Source organism: Rattus norvegicus, chromosome X (genome assembly GCF_036323735.1).
Source record: "Rattus norvegicus strain BN/NHsdMcwi chromosome X, GRCr8, whole genome shotgun sequence".
Lineage (NCBI taxonomy): Eukaryota > Metazoa > Chordata > Mammalia > Rodentia > Muridae > Rattus > Rattus norvegicus.
This window is the reverse complement of record NC_086039.1, coordinates 125376204-125380717: the sequence shown is the minus strand read 5'-3', so window position 1 is coordinate 125380717 and position 4514 is coordinate 125376204. Positions and strand designations below refer to the sequence as shown.

Here is a 4514-nt window from a genome sequence, read left to right as displayed (position 1 = left end):
ACAAAAGCAGATCTTAATACAGCTTGGTGAAGCAGTAAACTATGGGCTATTTGCATGCAGTTGGGATCTGCTGCATAGCCTTTTCTTCTTTTGGGGCCTACTTAGTTTTCTATACTGTGGGCTAGAGCAGTGTCTCTAGCAATATGCTTGGGGCTGCTATTTTGGCTGCTGGGCACTATCTCTAACTCTTCACAGATCAGGTCCATTTGGTGAACATGCTAATTGAAGCTTCTCTTTCTTTTATTTAAAAGAGTCATTAATTATAACCCCTGGCATCCTGTTGTTACCACTTGTCTCTTATTGTTAGTGATGGAAAGGATTGGAGATCATGGCCATATCTACTAACAGACCAAAGAGCCATTTCTCCTAACATCAACTTTGGCTTGTAGAGGACCATCACTGCTGAATCTGGTGGTGATTCCAAAGGCGTGGTCCTCAAGTGTTCCTCATGTCCCTGGTGAAACATGACTCTCTAGATCCTCTTATACTGTAAGGCTCAAAGTGAGTCTTAACTACCAGGAGACCCCCCAAGTGAGACAGGAGAACAGAGTTCGATGCAAACTCAAGAGTTTTATTTTCCGGCACTTTGGGGGTAGACTTCAATCAGCCACTTGTGGTGAATGACTAGAAGGCAACCCTGAATGACTATAACAAGCAGTTTTTATACTTTTTAGAAGTGCAGGTTACATCAGCAAGGTTACAGTTTAAACTTATTGGATAAGCATATAGACCTTTGAATCTATTGGCTAGCAAGCATAGGACATGCATTCAAACTATCTGGGACCAGAGGGTCAGGTTATTATCAGTACATTCTGCAGTTTTTCAAGAATGTCCCTGCTCCTCCTAAGAACTGTGGGTGGAGAATGCAACTTGGCCTAGCCTTGACCTGAGGTTGAGAAGCTGGTACTTCGCCTAATCTTGACCTGAGGCAGTGGGTGTAAAGCTGGCAAAAACCCCTATGGTCCTTCACAGGAATCCTATAACCTACCTACTTTGTACCAGGCCAAGCCTCTTAATAGCTCTTACACTTTAGTAAGAACTAGGGTCCTTCAATACAACATACATACATAGTGTGTCTTCTGGATTTAGTAAAATATTAGCTCCATCATATATGTTTCCCTTAGCTTTTTAATCCCTTTCTCTTCCATCTTCCATAGCAACCCAGAATTTTCTTTTTTCCTTTATTTATTTTTTCACCTCACATCCTGATCAGTGCCACTCCTACTACTGGTCCTCCCTCACACAGTCCTTCCCCTTCCCCTCCTCTTCTGAGAGGGTAGAGCTCCACCCCCAACCCCACCCCTACAACCCAGGAATTTCAATACAACTTAAAGTGGGCCACTGGCTTTCCACAAGAATAGGAGCCACTCTAGCACTGAGTTACACTGGCCTTTGAGGTCTATGCTGAAGTAAGTACTGTGTCCCTCTAACTTAGGCTTATGATAAAGCTCACCTTTTGCAGTACCTTCAGTACCTTGTCCTACAGGTACATCTGATTCCTGCTGGAATATTCATCTAAGACCATCTAGTTCCTTGGGGATTTTAATGCTTGCTTTTGGAAAAATTTGTGGTGGTTATAGGCATTGTCGCTCTGTAGAAGAATCTTCTTGTTCTATCTCCTTATATGGAGGAAGTGCTGGCTCATATAGTAGGAAGTGTTGGCCACCATTTTTATAGGTTCAGAAGTTTTATAGAAGACAAAGGAGTCAGAATTTTGGTATTATGTGTCACCATTACACATGCCAGGATCCTGTAGGTTTTTTTTTCATATTTTTATAGTAGGACCTCAGCTTTGGCATAATTAACCTCCTTCTGTTGAGCATTGAAGTTTAGTCACTCTAATGCTCCAGTCTTGTATTTGATCTTCAGCTTTTTATGATCACCCATTACATTAAATGCAGACTTCTTTGTGAGCTATTAAAGAGACTTTATGTTTTATACTTTTTTTCCAAGATAGAGTTTCTCTGTATAATAGCACTGGCTGTCCTGGACTTGCTTTGAAGACCATGCTGGACTCCAACTCATAGAGATCTGCCTGCCTTTGCCTCCTGAGCACTGGGATCAAAGGCATGTGCCACCATGCCTGGCTACACTTGGTTTTTAGTTGCTATTTGTATTCTGCTTTTAAATTTCTGTATGGTGTCAGTATAACTGAATACATTACAAGCATGAAATTCCATTTTCTTTATTTTTATAATGTCATTTATATGGACTTAAAATATTTGAATCATTCTTCCAGAATGTACTCTCCCTACTAGAATATTTTATCTGAAACGTGACAAATGTCTTAATGTTTGGGCTGCTGTCACATGCCAGGGATTGCTTATGTGCATACACAATCTTCCAATGTGACCCGGGTCATCACTCCCAGCAGTATGCACATGAATCAAGTCTTGAAGCCCCATCTTGTGCTCTCCTTTCTTAGGCTGGTTCTCATCCCAACTGTCAGTCTGAAAAAGAGGTACAAGGAGAGAGAAAGGATTATTAGGGACAAAACATGAATAATAAAGAAGGACAAGCAGGATGGAACAGGGGGAAGCCATAGAATTATGATATGAACCAGGCCAAGTCTTCCTAAGTGAAGCAGAGCTTTTCCCATGTTGATTGGAAAGGCCCAGGATCTTGAACTACTGCTTTGTTAAGTCACTAGCTGGAATTAACCTACCTCCAAAGTCCCTAGACAGTGTGACTTTGATCATTGCAATTTTCTCAGTGAGCTGACTCACGAAATGTGACCTGGGTTCAAAAGCTGAAGCAGATTATGAAGGTGCTAACTGATGGAGTCTGTCAGCTACTAAACTCTTTATATCTGAATGATAATTCTTTTCTAGAAGAGGGTTAAGAAGGGGGTGTAACTATCTTCCCTCTATGCACTGAGCCTAGTACCACTCTGTAAAAACTTAATTTGTTTATAATGGAATTTATATTTCTCACCCACGGTGCTGTAGGTCAATTATCCAAATGAGATTGGGTTTTCAAATCTGAGTGTTGCCTGAATCAGTTTGTAACTGAGATACAGCACAGTAGTTTGGGACATCATTTAGGGAGGGTGCTCATAGGGTTCCAACAGTGACTCTTGGAGATGAGCTCCTGGTCTTCAGTCTATATCACAATCTTCACAAAACTGAATTTAATAGTAAACAAGACAGACAAACTTGCCAACAAGAGTGAGGGCAAACACAGAAAAACCAGTTTCTTTCTTCTATGTCCTTTGATCTGTGTTGCTACTAGGAGGTGTGGCCCAGATTTAGAGTGGGTCTTCCTACTTCAAATAATCTAGGAGCTCAGGTTTTAGTTGTCTGTTGGGTGCTGACTGCTTGATGTCAAAATGGGCAAGTTCAAGAAAACCAGGAAAGTGGTGCTGGTCCTGGCTGGATGCTACTCTGGATGAAAAGCCATATCATGATCATTGATGATGGACGGCATCTCAGATCACCCTTACAGCCATGCCCTGGTGACTGGAATTGACCGCTATCCCCAAAAAGTGACATCTGCAATGGGCAAGAAGAAAATCTCCAAGAGAGCCAAGATCAATAACCACCTCATGCCCACAAGGTACTCTGTGGATATTCCCTTGGACAAAACTGTTGTCTACAAAGATGTGTTTAGATACCTAGCTTTGAAATGTAAGGCCAGGCGGAGGCCAGGGTCAAGTTTGAGGAGAGATTCAAGATAGGGAAGAATAGACATTTTTTCTAGAAGCCTCACTTTTATATATATTTTGGTCCAATTATTAAAAAAGAAAAAAAGAAAAAATCTTGGAGTGCCATAAAATACTAGAGACTAAGGGCTTAAACAACAGAAATGTATTTTCTTACTGGACTGGAGCTGTTTGCCAGCATGGTTTGGTTCTGGTGAGGCATCTTTTTCTCTCCTGTAGATGGCTACCTTCCCACAGTGTGTTTATGGCCTTTCTTTTATGCATACATATAGACACATGGATCCTATCAGATTATGACCTCAGCATTATGACCTCATTCAACTTTGCTTCCTGTGGTGGTTTGAATATGCTTGGCTCATTGGAAGTGGCACTATTAGGATGTATGGCCTTGTTGGAAGAAGTGCATCACTGTGAGGATGGGCTTTGAGGTCCTATGGTCAAACTCTACCCAATGCAGAAGAGATCCTCCTCCTAGCTACCCCATAGAACAGTCTCATGGCTGCCTTTGAACCAAGATGTAGAGCACTCAGCTCCTTTTAGAGACTCATGTTTGCCTGGATGCTGCCGTGCTTCCCACCATGATGATAATGGACTGAACCTCTGCAACTGTAAGCCAGTCCCAATTAAATGTCCTTTATATGCGTTTCCTTGGTCATGGTGTCTGTTCACAGCAGCAAAACCCTAACTAAGATACTTCCTAAAGTTAAATCTCAATATACAGTTACAGTAGAGTTTAGGGCTAAACATTTGAATTTTGGACAGGACACAAATAGTAAAGTATCAGAAAAGATTTGTCAAGAAAGAGTTGTGTAAAATCACTCTGAACATACATAACAATTATAATACATAAGTT

At 41.3% G+C, this 4514-nt stretch overlaps 1 long non-coding RNA gene across 1 annotated transcript; it reads right to left on the bottom strand.

The window, feature by feature from the left end:
• Positions 1–2169: 2169 nt before the first annotated feature.
• Positions 2170–4108, bottom strand: LOC134484131 (uncharacterized). Its single transcript, XR_010061511.1, has 2 exons — positions 3819–4108; positions 2170–2450 (listed from the first exon to the last, which is right to left on the bottom strand). It is a non-coding gene; the product is annotated as an uncharacterized LOC134484131 (long non-coding RNA).
• Between the last annotated feature and the right edge of the window lie 406 nt (positions 4109–4514).